General features: G+C 46.1%; 1 long non-coding RNA gene across 2 annotated transcripts; it reads right to left on the bottom strand.

Moving 5' to 3' along the window:
• Positions 1-567: 567 nt before the first annotated feature.
• On the bottom strand, positions 568-15140 carry LOC125898038 (uncharacterized). Of its 2 annotated transcripts, XR_007450560.1 has the most exons (6): positions 14447-15140; positions 13107-13139; positions 12954-13002; positions 11985-12156; positions 1959-2148; positions 568-1532 (listed from the first exon to the last, which is right to left on the bottom strand). It is a non-coding gene; the product is annotated as an uncharacterized LOC125898038 (long non-coding RNA). The 2 variants fall into 2 exon arrangements; XR_007450559.1 differs by lacking the exon at positions 12954-13002.
• Positions 15141-16592: the final 1452 nt, after the last annotated feature.

The following is a 16592-nucleotide window of genomic DNA, read 5'->3' as shown; positions in this document are numbered from 1 at the left end:
ACCCACTTAGAAGCCCTGATGATTACTTCCATCGTCATAGTAAATGCTAATGGAGAAAACATATGTTTGTCTTTGGATGGCAAAGACAAAACTGGCTTATCAAATTTGAACCACAAAACGGTTTGAATCCAAAAGACTCCTGTGATTTAGCAGGTTGCCATTGATGAAACGTGTTTCTTCCACACAATATTTCATATACAGTGACAAAATATCAACCCAGCTGAGGACAGAACCACGGCAGAGGGAAACAATGAAAAGGACATGTAAGCAACTGGAAATATGTGGAAATTTGTTCTCCACGGCAGTAGCCATTTATTTAGACCAAACAAAATTGTTAGTCAGCATGAGCAGTGTTTGTCAAAAATGTGAAAAATGTGGACAAAGAAAATACATCAAAAGGACCCAAGGAGGAAGAATTACAGTTGCAATTACTGTAACATTGCAGATTTTAACATTTAAGAGAAAAACAACCCAATTGCCAAAATAAATGTTAGCACTGTACGTATCTGGATGGATATGTAACATGTATATGTTATTATGTTGCGGATATGTTGAAACTTTGTTCCTTTATATTTGACAGTGCTGTTGTTAATGTGTGGCAACATATCCTCATACAAGTGTTCGTATGATATCCTACAAATTAGCAGCCCACAAATGACATTACATCCTTGACATAAAATTACATAAATAATGTAAAGTTACAGAGATTAGGTTTAGGAAAGTTGACCAGTCCCAGCGTACGAATGATCAGGCCTTGATAAATGCAGCAGCTGAAATCGATCATCATTAGCATGTCACGCCATTAAATATTGGTGGTTCAGAGGCCTCACTCTTTGAGGTCACAACATGGAGAGGAGAAACATTGCAAAGAAGAGAAACTTTTCCAAGCTGGAAATCGACACCCTCACGTCTGAGGTGGAGGTAAATAGAGACGTGCATTTTGGAAGTTTAAAAACTGGCATTAAAGGAGCCCATAAAAATGCTGTCTGGAAGAAGATCATGGAGGCACTCAACAGCATCGCCGTTGACAAACGGACTCTAGCTGAGGTTTGAATAAAATTCTCAATAAGTAGCCTATGCCTAATGATGATGATAATAAAAAAAAATTATTCTTTGATTCATCCATAGCCTAATAGCCTATGCCCGGTAGTTTATCAAGTCACAATTCTTTACGTTTAGGTCAAGAAAAAGTGGTCAGACTTAAAGCTGGCAACAAAAAGCCCTTAGGCGCAGCAACACGCAGACTGGAGGAGGCCAACCAGATCGCAGCCTGACCCTGACGGGGACTAAAATCAGACAGTTAATTTAACCCTGACAGTACACTATTGTCCAAATAAATAGGCTTACACAGGTTACACAGGTACACATTTTTATTGTTTCGTTTAAATGTTTCAGAGCAAGGCACCAGCGGCATGGTGTCCAGGTCTTCTCCCCAGGGCAGTCCCACCGAGCCAGACCAACCGAGGCAGGCAACCTAGGGTGAGCGCGTGCCCTCCAACTCCCATGCTGGGCCAATCATCACGGCAGAGGTCCTGGAAAGGCAGATAGAAATATGCCATTTACTGGCTTCAGTTGTTAGCACGCTTGAGGCAGTTAATAACACGCTAAAAGAAATGAACGAGAATCTAAAAAAAAAAAAAAAAAAAACTGAATAAAATGTTTAAATGACTAAACGGTTTCCATTGTCTGTATTGAATATCCCTTTAGCCAATAGCCCTATAGGCTATACTTGCATTACATTACTGATTAAATACTGTAGAGCACTTATACAACTTTAAGGTTACATTTTAGGAGCAACGAATGAGGTTCTGTCTCCTTCGTATAGCCCCCAGTGGAGGCTGTGCTGGCCACGGTTCCCTGGGCATTGGTTCATCTGGCTGCGCCGGCACATCAAACGGCACTCCATTGTCTAAAGCAATATTGTGCAAAACTGCACAGGCCAAAATGATGTTACACACCTTTTCTGGGGTATACAGCAGCGTTCCCCCCGCTGGTCCAAGACAGAGCCGCCTGCGCTTGGGCAACCCGAAGCTGCGCTCCACCGTGACCCGTGTGTGTGTGTGCACACTGTTGAACCTGCGCTCCTGCTCTGTGGTGGCAGGGTTTGCCAGCAGGGTTATAAGGTATTGAGGGGATAACCTTTGTCACCTAGAACAAGAACCATACCAAAATGTTAGTCATTTAATAGCCTGCTTTGTTTAGATTTATTTAACGCAGTTTACTTATCGGCCACTTGGCTACCACATGTAGTAGTGATAGCCTGGCATCACAAATTACCTATAAGTTAATAGAGTGGTAATTTTCGCGATTGATTAATGCGCAATCATTCATGGCTATTTTATTTCATTTTGTTTTATTCGTTTTGGGAATACTTTTTTAATATGTAGGCTACTGAATATGTGGCTGCTTATGCTTAGATGACAAGTTTGAGGTTTGTTTAATAATTATTTTCAGACTCAGCCAGATTTTGTTGTGCTGCACCACAAATCCACACTGACTCAAACTTGCGTACACAAGCTGAGACCTGACATGGGATTTGATCGTAGCGTCCGCTCACGTCCAAATTGATAAATGCCAAGCCTTGCGTGGAAATGGTTGTGCGCACAGTTTTCTTTCGTACCCTCGTTTGATAAATGAGGGCCATGGTGAGGACATACATTCATATAAATCAAAGCTCACTTAAAGTACACACGGTTCTGACCACTGCAGGAAAGTCCTGTGTTTTGTGACAAAATCACCACCCTAACCTGCCCCCTAACTAGACTGCTCAGGACTGCTTCCTTCCACTATCCTGTCAGCTCATTGGTTATGCGGTCACAACCTTTCAAAATACATGGTGGCTCATCATTATGTGGGACATGTTAGGATTTTGGTGCATGTTTGTACAAAAATGCATGAACAGTGCTTGAAAACAGCCTGCATGTGGTTATGTGTAGGCACAAAAACCACTTGGTTATGGTTAAGAAAGGATAATGTTTTGGCTTAAAATAACTGGTTTTGGTGCCATGTGCTGCCCGAAATACTGCAATGTCTTCCTAAAAACAACTGCTTAATTGCTTGCTGGTCTCCAGCAGTGATCAGTTGCTTAGTGCTTGGCAACTCAGGTTTCACTCTGTCCACCATCCCCTTCTACAGATGAGAAACTCAGTTTATATATGATGCTTAATCTGAATCATGTCTCATTAAAAATGTCAGTATCACGTATGAAAAGTAACATATCTGTGGGTTTGCAGAACCGTACGTTTTCTTCTGGCCATGGCATAGGGCAGTATAGGCGAATGCTAAAGGCGCAGTCATCCATGGGAGGCACCACAAACGGGGGAAGAAAAACAAAATCAAAATGAAGAACTTTTATTTCTTTTATTACGAATAATATTATTACCATTATTTTTTATGGTAATTATGGTATTATTTATTATTTTAAGGCCACAACAACATAAATACATATCAAAGCCTACTAAATAATATAGAGGGCTTTTTTTCTGGGTTCCTGCTGCCCCCCAGCCCTCCTCCCCAGCTTGTTACACTTTAGCTGCTCTCTGACGGAGATGGGCAAGTTATCTGACATCACAAGAACCCCGAAGCAGACTGTATAGTTATCATGTCAACACGACAAAAGCTCTCTGATGCTCACTCAACTACCAATACACTACTGAGAGGAGAGTATGTGGAGAGACAGAACATGAAATCGGCAGGAGGAGAGCTAGATATCGTTTCCTCTAAGCAGACAGTGGCAGCAGAGGATGAGGACAGTGGATGCATTGATTTACATTGTGGAGCATTCAAGCTCTATTCAGTAAAAAATAGTATTGTACAAAGGTAAATTATTACATTTTTATGATGTGTTCAATGTAATCTTGTAAATGTAGCTTTTGGGGAGTGTCATGTATTGGGTTACGTAGGTCACATGGTTAGAAAAACAGGAAGTTTGGAATCACGGCAGCCCGGAGGCGTGCAATGCGGACTTGTGATGTTACTGTCAGTTTGGACAATAAAGCAAATAAAAGAAGAAGCTTCATGTCATGATTAGATTCGGAATGCCCTGTCTAATCGAGTATTAAGACGGGCACACAACAGGGAGAAACTTGAATAAGCCGTTTGAAGGATATATTTGTTGATGTTTTCACAGCACCAAAAAATAGATATGATGTATCATACTATAGTAAGAGGGCTGTGCAGCTTATTTCTAAAGATGTTTTTCATGTTAAAGAAGGTTATATTAAAGGTTGTTTCATAAATGTGTGTTATTGAATTTGTGCTCCTTCATTACACAGTAGTGTAATGAAGGACTGAATGACTGTAAAACTATCAGCTATTGGCTAAATTGCCTAGGGTGCCTCGGCTCCTCTGAGAATCGCCACCTTAACGCGGTGGAGGAGTTTGAGTGTCCCTGTGAACCTGGGAGCTGTGTTGTCCGGGGCTAATAGCCCCTGGTAGGGTCTCCCAAGGCAAAGTGAGGGATCAGACTAAGAGCGATTCAGAGACCTTCGATGAAGAGGACCACTCAGGAGAAGAGTACCTCGCCTGGTATGGGGAAATCGGGGCCCCCTCCTGGAGCCAGACCCGGGGGGAAAGCTCACCGGCGAGCGTCTGGTGGCCGGGCCTTAGGCCATGGGGCCCGGCTGGGCTCAGCCCAAAGTAATAACATGGAGCCGTCGCCCTGTGGGCCCATCACCCGCAGGGATAGAAATCGGGGTCGGGTGCATTGTGTGCCGGGCGGCAGGCAGGGGTGGGACCCCTGGCATGCCGATTCCTGGCGTCGCGGACTGGCTTTTGGTACGTGGAATGTCACCTATCTGGTGGGGAAGGAACCGGAGCCGGTGCGGGAGGTGGAGTGGTACCGACCAGATATAGTTAGGCTCACCTCCACGCACAGCACTGGTTCTGGAACCAAACTCCTGGAGAGGGGCTGTACTCTTGCTTTTTCTGGAGTTGCTCAGAGTAAGAGGTGCCGGGCGGGTGTGGGGATATTCACAAGACCCCGGCTGAGTGCCACTGTGTTGGGGTTCTCCCCGGAGAACGAGAGGGTTGCCTCGATGCAACTGCACGTTGCAAAGAGAAGGTCTCTGACTGTTCGGACTGTTTGTGCTTATGCACCAAATGGCAGTGGCGGCGTCCTTCAAGGGGTGCCGGCTGGGGACTCCATAGTTCTCCTAGGGGACTTCAACGCTCACGTGGGCAATGACGGAGAAACCTGGAGGGGGGTGATTGGGAAGAATGGCCTGCCTGATGTGAACTCAAGTGGTGCTTTGTTATTGGACTTCTGTGCAAGCCATGGACTGGCCATAACGAACACCATGTTCGAACACAGGGAGGTTCATAAGTGTACCTGGTACCAGAACGCCCTAGGCCTAAGATCAATGATCGACTTTGTGGTCATATCAGCAGATCTGCGGCCGTGTGTCTTGGACACTTGGGAGAATTTCTTGTGCATCCCAGGGGAGGCTGGGGACATGGAGTCTGAGTGGGCCATGTTCAAAGCCTCCATTGTGGAGGTGGCTGCTAGGAGCTGTGGTCAGAAGGTTGTCGGTGCCTGTCGGGACGGCAACCGAAGAACCTGCAAGTGGACACCAGTGGTGAGGGAGGCCGTCAGGCTGAAGAAGGAGGCCTTTCGGGTCTGGCTGGCCCAGGGGTCTCCTGAAGCAGCAGACAGGGTGCAGTTGGCCAGAAGGGCTGCAGCTGTGGCGGTCGCTGAGGCAAAAACCTGGGTGTGGGAGGAGTTCAGGAAGGCTATGGAGAAGGACTTTCGGTTGGTCTCAAGGAAGTTCTGGCAGACCGTTAACTGACTCTGGAAGGGAAAGCAGGGCTTGTCTCAGGCTGTGCTCAGCAGAGAGGGAGAACTGCTGACCCGAACTGGGGATATCGTCGGGCAGTGGAAGGAGCACTTTGAGAACCTCCTGAACCTGGCCATCACGTCCACTGAGAACGAGGCAGAGCCTGAAGACTCGGGGGAACTCTCGCCCATATCCCTGGTGGAGGTCGCTGAGGTAGTTAAAAAGCTCCCCTGTGGGAAGGCGTCGGGGGTGGCTGAGATTCGCCCTGAGATGCTGAAGGCTCTGGGCACTGTTGGGCTGTCTTGGCTGACATGCCTGTTCAGTGTCGCGTGGAGGTCAGGTACAGTGCCTGCAGAGTGGCAGACCGGGGTGGTGGTCCCCATCTTCAAAGAAGGGGACCAGAGGGTGTGCTCCAACTATTGGGGTATCACACTGCTCAGCCTCCCGGGTAAAGTTTACTCCAGAGTGCTGGAAAGGAGACTCCGACCGATTGTCAAACCTCAGATTCAGGAGGAACAATGTGGATTCCGTCCTGGTCGTGGAACAGTGGACCAGCTCTTTACTCTTGCAAGGCTGCTGGAGGGGGCGTGGGAGTTTGCCTATCCAGTCTACATGTGCTTTGTGGACCTGGAGAAGGCTTACGACCGCGTCCCTCGGGGGGTCTTGTGGGGGGTACTATGGGAGTATGGGGTTCCAGACTCGCCGCTACGAGCCATTAGGTCCCTGTATGGCCAAAGTGAGAGTCCTCATACTCAGTGTGAAGTCGACCACGTTCTTGGTGGGTGTTGGCCTCTGCCAAGGTTGTCCCTTGTCACCAATCCTGTTTGCAATCTTCATGGACAGGATCTCGAGTTACAGCCGGGGGGAGGAAGGGGTCCGGTTTGGGGACCTCAGAATTGGATCCCTGCTTTTCGCAGATGATGTGGTTCTGTTGGCTCCATCACACTGTGACCTCCACCATGCACTGGAGCGTTTTGCAGCCAAGTGTGAAGCAGTTGGGATGAGAGTCAGCACCTCCAAGTCTGAGGTCATGGTCCTCTGTCGGAAACCGGTGGTTTGCCCTCTCCTCCTCCGGGTTGGGGCAGAGTTACTGCCACAAGCAAGGGAGTTCAAGTATCTTGGGGTCTTGTTCACAAGTGAGGGTAGAATGGAGTGTGAGATGGATCGGCGGGTCGGTGCGGCTTCTGCAGTGATGCGGGCACTGCACCGGGAGAAGAGGGAGCTGAGCCAGAAAGCAAAGCTTTCAATTTACTGGTCCACCTACGTCCCAACCCTCACCTATGGTCATGAACTCTGGATAGTGACCAAAAGAATGAGATTGCGGATACAAGCGGTGGAAATGAGTTTCCTTTGTGGGGTGGCTGGGCTCAGCCTTAGAGACATCTGGAGGGAGCTCGGAGTAGAGCTGCTGCTCCTTCGCGTCGAAAGGGGTCAGTTGAGGTGGCTTGGGCATCTGATCAGGATGCCTCCTGAGGTGTTCCGGGCACGTCCCACTGGTAGGAGGCCCCAGGCAGACCCAGAACACGCTGGAGGGATTACATAACTCATCTGGCCTGGGAACACCTTGGTCCCCCAGGAGGAGCTGGAAAGTGTTGCTGGGAAGAGGGATGTCTGGGGTGCTTTGCTTGGCCTGCTCCCCCGGATAAGCGGATGAAAATGGATGGATGGATAGGGTGCCTGGGCCAACAAATGTGCTAGAACCACCACTGCTTCTGGCAACTAGCTGTGATAAATTAGTTGCTTTATTAACTAACCATATGAATTACTGTAATGAACTGTTATAGTTAAGAAGTTTTATTCCAGGTTATCTTAATTAGAATGTTAGATGTAAATGTTCTTTCAGTTTCTTTTCCTCCTGAAGTCAGTGAAGAAAGAATGTTGGAGAGTGCATCTGTACTTTCACATTCAGCTCCAGGTTGGAGTATATGGCAGGCACATGTGACAGGAAATCTTCTGCACCGCTGTAGGATGTCACATGCTACAATCCAATTAAGATATATTGAAAGGATGTAGGAAGCAGAACAGTCTTATAAAAGACAACGCATGAAAAAATGGTGTATGCTGATATGTGAAGAATCACTGTTTTATTTCACAGGGATTGGGAAAATGTTAAGCAATGGATAGTGAAGCCTATTTTTCATGTTTTGAATCTGTTAAATAAATATATAATATTTATATAATATATATAAGTAGGCAAACTGTTCATGAGTGTAACCTGCAGTTCATGCTATTGTCAACTCATTTTGTGAAGCTAATGTTTTAATTATTTTGCTGCATGATTATCTAATTCCTGGTTCATATATAAAACAAGGTCCCTGTATGAAAATAGAGAAACATTTTCTGAGGACATGCTCAGCCCTGTAAGCACCTGACTTCATGGCAGGGATGTTTGCATCTGGCAGCAGTGACAGCAGCTATTCTGAATAACAGCACAGAGTCTCTTGACTTTTAGCCATCTTTCATTTACAGAACAATAACCTGGGGGAGTTCATGCTTTGAGCTGATCTTTGTTATAAGTACAGCTGTAGATATTTCTATATGCAGGAGAAAAAAAAAACATTTGCATCCGACAGGCCTGCACACTGCAACGGTTTAAAGACAAACTGTGTATTTATTGTAGACTGAAATGTAATTTGGTCAAACTGAAGGTACTGCCATGTCTTGTTCATAGTGAACGATTAACATGGTATGACAGCAATAAAAGACTAGGGCTAGAATTTCAGGTCCAATGGGATGCCATTAGATATTACCATCTGGCTGGTTGATCCATGCATGATCTTTGCACAGAGAGATATAACAACCATGCAGGAGCTATGACCACCAAACACCCATCTTACAGCTTAATGGGTGAAATAAGAATAGAAAAATGGCTATTCAAAAAGAAACCAAGGCAGCAAATTTAATGACATATTCAATGTGTATGTTTGTTTTTGTATCACTGAGAAACAAATTTATTTATTTAACCTTTATTTTAACAGGGTAGGTCCATTGAGAGCAGGCTCTCTTTTTCAAGGACACCCTGTAGCAAACAGAGCTCAAAACACAGAAATTACAAAAAACAAAAAACAAAAAACAGCAATACAATACAGTAAATACACAGGTATGAAGACAAGGTAATAAAAAATTAAGACATAATAGTAAACAGACTAAATAAAGCAAGAACAAGTCTGTGCACCCAGTACTGTGGTGTGAAAGCCTCAAGTGAGATGAATCTATCAACTTTAAATGAGTCCTGTAATTTGTTCCATCGGTATGGGGCATGAAAGGAGAAGGCAGTTTTTCCTAATTCTGTATTTGTGTAAGGGAGGTGGAGTCTGATATGGGACTGAGAGCGGGTATGGAGACCTGTAGAACGGAAATTTAAAAGTGAAGTTAAATACGGAGGGAGCATTCCAAGTAGTGCTTTATAGATGAATAGTAAACAGTGCTGTTCTCTGTGGGCGGTGAGAGATGGCCAGCCCACTTTGCTATATAAAGTGCAGTGATGTGTTGAATATGGGTTCCCGGTGATAAAGCGTAGGACTTTATGAAAGATAGTATCTAGGGGTTTCAGAGTTGAGACTGAAGCATGCATATATATTACATCACTGAAATCAAGAACAGACATTACTGAGGCATGTGCAATGATCTTCTTACTATGTGATGGCAGACAAGACTTATTTCTATATAAAAAAACAATTCTAGACCTGAGTTTCTTGATAAGGAGATCCACTTGATTACGAAAGGAAAGCTTGAAGTCCAGCCAAATGCCCAAGTATTTGTAAGTGTTGACAGTTTCAATAAGTTGACCATGTAATGTGTGGATGCTAAAACAAGAGTTATTTTCGTTGGACCTTGTGAACAACATACATTTAGTTTTGCCAGAATTCAATACAAGTTTATGTGCTATAAGAGACAATTGGAAATGGTTGAAGGCAGATTGTAAGTTATCAACAGCTGATTTAAGGGTGGGGGCAATGCTGTATAAGATAGTATCATCTGCATAATAATGGACGTTGCAGGTTGGGGAGGGGGGAACAATATTACTGACATAGAGAGAAAATAGAAGAGGGCCAAGAATAGACCCTTGTGGAACACCCGTGTGCAATACAAGAGAGTTGGATCTAGCTCCATCTGCAGAAACTGCTTGCGTTCTCCCGGTGAGATAGTTGGAGAACCAGTTGAGAGAGATGCTATCAAGGCCGATGGACGAGAGTTTGTTTAACAGGATGTTATGGTCTACAGTGTCAAAGGCTTTTGACAAGTCAATAAGAGCTGCACAGTGCTGGTGAGAGTCCATGCCATTTATGATGTTATTAATGACAAGTGCTGTAGCTGTGATAGTGCTATGACCTGGTCTGAAACCTGACTGTTGTGGTTGAAGGATGCTGTTTGATTCCAAGAAAGCCCGCAGTTGAGAATTTACAAGGGATTCTAGAACTTTGGCCAAGCAGCAAAGCTTTGATATTGGGCGATAATTATCTAAAGTATTAGCATTACCGCCTTTGAATAATGGAACAACCTGTGCGACTTTCCACACAGAGGGGATTTTACCAGATAAAAATGTTAGATTTAAGATGTGCGTAAGAGGTGCAGCAATTAAGTGGGCACTCAGGTGCAGAAGATATGGGTCAAGGTCATCTTCACCTTTAGATTTCTTGAGGTCAAGGTGAGTAAGTGCTTTCATTACCTCAGCATGGCTTACAGGTCTCAGCATAAAGACTGCTGGTGGATTGGATGCATTTACGGTTACTGGATCTGGGGCAGAAACAACTGGGACCGTATTATTGTCAAACAAGTGACCAGAGGCTATGAAATGGAGGTTAAAGACATCGCACATGTCTGATTTATTTGGAATGCAGGTATTACCACTAATTATTTGTGAGGAGACAGAGGAGCTAGGTGTAGATTTTAGAGATTTTATGGTCTTCCAGAATTTGGCAGCATCTCCTTGGCGGGTAGCAAGAGAGGATAAGTAGAAGGTGGACTTAGCCCTCCTAATTGAGCTAATGCATTTGTTACACAATTTTCTAAAGAGCAACCAATCAGATGGGCTGTTAGAGTCTAGCCTTTGACCAGGCCAGATCTCTGAAGCAGAGAGCTTCAGATAGGTCAGCAGAGAACCAGGGATTAGAACAATTTGTAATACGGAAATTCTTATAGGGGGCATGTTTATGGGGTTTATGGGTTTCTCACGAATACACATGCTCTGGTTTGCAGTTGTATTTTGGACTCACTAATGCACACGATCTTTTTCGCAAATGCACACGCTCTGGTTCAGAAATATAATGTTTATGCAGACTTGCAGTATAAATTCGGAAATGCACATGATCTGTTTCGCAAATGCACACACTCTGCTTCACAAATATTATTAGATCATGCAAATCGCTGAATGTGCATTTACAAACTGCTTCTCATTTGTGAATGTAGTGTAATGTACTGATTTACTGTAGTGTTTATACTGTACTTTTAAGTTGACCTTTAAAGATATCTGTTGAAGCAATGCACTCTGTGCACTGACTGGTTTATTATTTCATATATTCCTATGGCACACACATACACTCATTGAGCACTTAAGCATTGACCCTGGTAATAGGAGGCAGGCCTAGACTGCCCAGGAAAGCATTACAAGGTGAAATTGGCTCCAAGGGAAAAAGGGAGAGCTGGGATACCATTATGTACAAGCTCCAGTGGGTAGGCTGGCTTCAAGGGATGAAGGGAGAGCCGTGACACCATTATGTTTAGTCCAAGTGGGTAGGATTAAAGAAAAAAGGTGGAGACTCAGCAGAATCTTCACCAGCCTTAAAAAGGGATGCACAGAAGGGAGAACTTCAGTCCTGCTCCGGAGCTTGACTCACTGAGTTGTATTGTGCTGATGCCTGCGTGCACATTAAACTCAGTTGCACTTGATTCTGCGTGTCTCCAGTGATTTTTTTTACCTCTGAGTATTTGAGTTTTGATATTGTGGCAACACGAGGGGGTGATTATTAATTTATATATTAGGGGATCTCTTTACCGACAACGCCACCTTGGGGTAGGGCCCAAGGACCCATATTAAAGGTGAACTATCACCAGAAAGACACTCAGGTTCGTTCACTCAGGGAGGGCAGGAGACGGAGTTCAATGATCATAAAAAAAATATTTTATTAGTTAAAACAACAGGGTTTGGCACAATAACCAAAAAGGAGAAGAGAGCCCAACTAAAGGAAGGGGATACAGACTGAGGCTTACCGGCTGGAGGAGGGGGTGACAAGGGGGAGTGAAGTCCAAAAAGAAAAGGGAGAGCACCCCAAACACACAGCAAAAACGTGAAGTGCACACAAAGCAAATCTGGAACAGAGGTCACACAGCACACAGGGGATCACCACCACCCAGGGAAACCACCACCAGCGTCGGCCTTCAGCTGTAGGGGAAAAAGGAGAGACACAGTCAAGGCTCAAGGATAAGAAAAAAAGAAAACAAACAATATCCCATAACATAAACTAACAAATATGGATTTAGATCAGTAATAAATCAACCAAACAAAAGAAACACAAAGGAGACTAAGGAGTCTCTGGCCAGAGATATCAACTCAACATAACTGATAACTGATATAACACAAATAACTGAGGACTCAAACTGAGGAGTTCCCCTCCCAAATGAAACTTAATTACAATAAATTCCCCAAAACAAAACAAGGAACTAAACTAAGAAATTCAAGAGAATCGACCAATAATTAAATAAGAAAATAAACAAAACAATTAAGCCAAACCTTGATTAACACTCACACATACACACGCACACACACACAGCCCAGTCCAGATGGGTGGCTGAAAGTCCTAATGGAGCTTGTGGCGTCCCACTGATCGGGAGCCCGGTCAGCACGAGCAGCAGTCACACACATCCAGCAGCACCACACTCGCAGAAGCAGGAGAGCAAGGCGACAGCAGGAAGCAGGTTGACACACACGCAGCCAACAGGAAGCCCAGTCCAAGCCGGCAAAGCAGCAGCAGCAGCAGCAGCGAAACAGCGAAGCAGCGGTAGCCGCGGTAACAGTAGTAGCAGCGAAACAGCGAAGCAGTGGTAGCCGCGGTAGCCGTGGTAACAGTAGTAGCAGTGGTAGCAGCGGTAGCAGTAGCCGTGGCTAAGAGTAGTAGCAGCGGTAGCAGCGGTAGCAGTAGCCGTGGCTAAAAGGCCATAATTAAACAGCAATGCTCCTACTTAGCTTAGCATCTGTGTGTTCTGGTGGCCAGCTTGGTAGAACCGGCATCTGCCCAAAGAGGGAGAGGGGTGAAGAGAGTCACTGCGGCAGGGGAAGGCAGCCACTGCCATAAAACGCAGCTGAATGTAAATACAATGCTAAGGTGTGCATACCTGTGTTCTGCAGCGAGCGGCGAGTGCAATGACCTGGAAGTGGGCGGGGCGTAGAGGCAGGAAGTGAGAGATCAGGAGGAGGGACATGGCCTTCCTTTATCCCCTTTGCCTGAATGGTGATAGGCTAATAGCCCAGAGAGGGCGTGGTGAAGCCGCGACTTGTGTTCAGTGTGGCAGTGGTATCTCATACCACTACAATATTTAATAGAAAACAAAGAAAGTTTGTTCGGGAAGTAGGGAACGAGGTCGCGAGCTTTCTGGCCCAGCTCGAGGCCTTGAATTCTGCTTCTTCATGAACCTCTCTACATTTGTTAGAGAAATCTGTGTGGCGAATTTTGAGACTCCCCTGATGTCGCAGGTCAACGAATGTCACCACTGGCTGATAAATCTGTCAATCAAATTTATGATTCTGATTGACAGATTCATCAGTTAATCTGGTGTGTTCGCTTTCAGCCAATCATATGGCATTATTCAAAAATGTAGCCTTGCGGGGAGGCTACATTTTACAATGCTAATTGAAAATGTTAGCTGGACTGCCGGGCTAACTGGCCCATTGCTGGGACCAAGCCGCTAATAACTCAAGCTCCAGACATTAACCCATCCCGGTGTTTCCTCCGCAGCCTCCACTTCACCCAGCTTCACTCAGCTGCCCGATAAACCCACTGCTTCTTCCCACATTAACCTGAATAACAAACCAGGGCTCGGTGCTCCGGTTGGATCCAAACAGAGAGCCGGGACTAGTTGGGAAGCTAGCGGAGGCTAACTGGCTGTGCTTCCCTCCGGTCATGCTGTGGCTAATGCTTCGCCAGCCGCTCCCAGCTAGCTCCGGATTGTTATTGAGGTTAAAGTGGGAGAGGCAGCGGATCTGTGGGGCAGCTGAGTGAAGTGGAGCCTGAGGAGGAAGCACCGGTTAGCCCTGGTTTCGTTCCGCTCTCTGCCATTTCATTTCGAAAATATGCGCTGCCATTGCTCACTGGCTGTAGCCTTCTGGTCCGTCAGCCCATTGGTTCGACATCCCATTGTTCTGACCATATTAAACCCATTGTTCCAAAGTCCGTTCCGAAATCATCATGATGCCCTGTGGTTAAGGTCTGGTTAGGTTTAGGCACAAAAACCACTTGGTTAGGGTCAGGAAAAGATCATGGTGTGAGTTAAAAAGATCATGGTGTGGCTTCTCAGGTGTGGAGTTAGCATAGTTTTTTCTGGCCCTGGGTCTAGCAGTGGTTTTGGGGCTATTGTTTGCATTTTGGATAGCCTTAATACCATGAGTGTGATTGGCCTCCCTGGGTTCAGTGTAGTTGGTATTGTCACACATTTCATTTGGAGCCAGTGTATCGTACCTGTTCTGTAGAGAAAGTTCAAGTGGAGGGGTGAGCGTTGGGGCTCTCTTGACTGATTTCCTGCTGGATTTGCCTTTGCGTCTAATGACATCAGCCCAAGTCCTGGCTGGAGTTGATGCTTTTGGTCGAGCACCAGTCCTGTGCCAGTAGGAAGGGTCGTTAGGGAAGGCCAGTTTGGGAGCCTCTGCAGCTGATCCAGTGGTCACAGGACATAGGACATATCAATGGGATTGTGTCAGCCAAGTCAGCGATGGAATGCTCCATATTTGATGCATTTCCACATATAAAAGTCTGTCCATCAGCACCTTGTATGTTAGCTGCCGCAGAGTCAATGAATTGCTCACTCTCACAAATTTGTTGTAGCGTTTCATTCTTCTTTTGAAGCTCCCTTATCATCTCGTTAGTCGCTCACACTCTGTGCAGCTCACAGATTTTGCCATCTTGTCCTTGTCCTAATCACAGGTTTCCAGTCACAGACACAGCAAAAGGCTTGCACTGTGCCTCAGCCCTGCTCACACAGTAATAAAGTGGTGAAAATAAGGCAGTAGTCCTCTGTATCTTTCACAAGTTAAAGTCCCAGTGCTTTATAAGTATCAAGGATGTACTTTCTGTAGCTTTTAGCAGGAAAAAACAAGTATATCCACAAAAGAATGTAACCAAAGCGGAGCGCAAGCAGCAGAGCGTCTGCACTGTAAGAAAGCCAGAAGCAGCAGCAGAACACATTTTGAGGTACAGCAACTGTTGAGATATCCAGTGTCAGTAATGAACCTCAGTGCTCCATGATACACAGTGCTACACACACCGGGAGGAAGTTTGTGGATGATAAAGAATGTTTTCACTCTTTGATGTCCACACTATGAAAGAAGCAATGTAAGTTTTTTTGTCTTTGCATTTTTTTTATTTCCTTGGGGCAATAATAATAAAGTTGTTTATTTTTGGTGTTTTTTTTTTTTTAACAGACCCCATACTGTTTAAATACAGATCTCTACCAAATGATTGAGATGGCCCTTCATGGTAATGGTTGAAATAGAAAGAAATAATTGGTTGAGTGCTACCGGCTACATATAGTCGGCCTCACCTCAACACATAGTTCCGGCTCTGGAACCCAAGTCTTTGAGAGGGGTTGGACTCTCTCCTTTGCTGGAGTTGCTCCGGGTGAGAGGCGGAGGGCCGGGGTGGGCTTTCTGATATCCCCCAGACTCTCTGTCTGTACGTTGGGGTTCACCCCAGAAAATGAAAATGCTTCCCTGCGCCTTCGGGTCGGGAACGGGTCCTGACTGTTGTCTGCCCTTATGTGCCGAACAGCAGTTCAGAGTACCCGCCCTTTTTGGAGTCCCTGGGACGGGTGCTGGACAGTGCCTGACCGGGGACTCCATTGTTCTGCTGGGGGACTTCAACGCTCACGTGGGCAATGACAGCAGGACCTGGAGGGGCGTGATTGGGAGAAACGGCCTGCCCGATCTGAACCCGAGTGGCGTTCAGTTATTGGACTTGTGTGTGGGTCGCAGTTTGGCCATAACTAACACCATGTTCTAACATAAGGATGTCCATCGGTGCACGTGGCACGTCGTAGGTTAATGATTGACTTTGTAGTCATATCATTTGACCTGCAGCCATATGTTCTGGACACTCGGGTGAAGAGAGAAGCAGAGCTGTCAACTGATCACCACCTGGTGGTGAGTTGGATCAGATGGCAGGGGAGGACGCCGCACAGACCAGGCAGGCCCAAACAAGCAGTGAGGGTCTGCTGGGAACACCCGGTGGAAGAACCTGTCAAGATGATCTTCAACTCCCACCTCCGGGAGAGCTTCAACCGCGTCCCGAGGGCAGAGGGGGACATTGAGTCCGAATGGGCCTTGTTCCGCTCTGCCATTGTCGAGGTGGCTATTGTGAGCTGTGGCCGCAAGGCCGCTGGGGCCAGTCACGGCGGTAATCCCCAAACCTGCTGGTGGACACCAGAGGTGAGGGGAGCCGTCAGGCTGAAGAAGGAGGCCTACAGGGCATGGTTGGTCAGTGGGTCTCCGGAAACAGCTGACGGGTACCGGCAGGCCAAGCGGAGCACAGCATCGGCAGTCGCAGAGGCAAAAACTCAGGCGTGGGAGGAGTTCAGTGAGGCCATGGAGGAAGACTATCAACTGGCTCCAAA

Source organism: Epinephelus fuscoguttatus, linkage group LG12 (assembly GCF_011397635.1).
Source record: "Epinephelus fuscoguttatus linkage group LG12, E.fuscoguttatus.final_Chr_v1".
Classification (NCBI taxonomy): domain Eukaryota; kingdom Metazoa; phylum Chordata; class Actinopteri; order Perciformes; family Serranidae; genus Epinephelus; species Epinephelus fuscoguttatus.
Note: the sequence above shows the minus strand (reverse complement) of the source record. Positions and strands in the feature narration are given on the sequence as shown.